The sequence below is a fragment of the Atta colombica genome, unplaced genomic scaffold, assembly GCF_001594045.1.
Source record: "Atta colombica isolate Treedump-2 unplaced genomic scaffold, Acol1.0 scaffold125, whole genome shotgun sequence".
NCBI classification, from domain to species: domain Eukaryota; kingdom Metazoa; phylum Arthropoda; class Insecta; order Hymenoptera; family Formicidae; genus Atta; species Atta colombica.
In genome coordinates, this window is record NW_017259212.1 from 3603420 (window position 1) to 3604290 (window position 871).

The window sequence follows — 871 nt, forward strand, 5'->3', positions numbered from 1 at the left end:
TTTCCGAACTTATGTTTATATGACTTTTTTCATCTTTATAATGAGTGGAATATGTTCTTAAAGTTTGGCTAACTATTTCTGAAACACCCTGTATAGATTATTGCGGCAAATCAAAATACAACTTTTTATTTGTGATATTTACTTACAAGAAAAATTTATTTTTCGTAAGTACATTTTTACATTTATATAAAACATACTTGTGCTTGAAACTTATATTTTATATAAAATGTAAATATTTTTGTATATTTTGTAGTAATAGTAAAGATGAATAATAATCTCAGAAATGTATTTAAGATGTACAGTTGTACCAAATAGATAAGCTTGTACTATTCTATTCAATACAAGCAATGTATCTCTTTAGGTATATGTTTTTTACTTTAAAAATTATCAAAAGCAATAAAAAAAATGTACTCAGTTTTTAAAAATATTACAAACTTATTACAAACTTTAAAGAATAATAAATTTTAATACAAAAAAAATCAACATTTGTTAAAGAATTTAATTTTTTATAAGGAACCTGTGTTTTGACACATTTTTAAGCAATTCATTCGATCGCGATATATATATATATATATAATATCTAACAATACTAATTTACGTTCTTTGATTTTGTTTTTTTACAATATTTCCTATGCAAGAAATAAAAGAATCAAAAGTTTGAACCAAGTTTTCAAATATCACACGATAATATTGCACGATTATTTGCGTATCTCACAGCTAGTCCGAATGAGAATATGCTGAGAAAATGCTTCTAAAAAAAATGCAACGGAGAATATAAATTCCTTAACAAAAGTTGTTTTTTTTGTAAAGATCTATCATTTTCTAAAATATTGCCTGAGAAATATTTTATATATATAATATAAACATTATA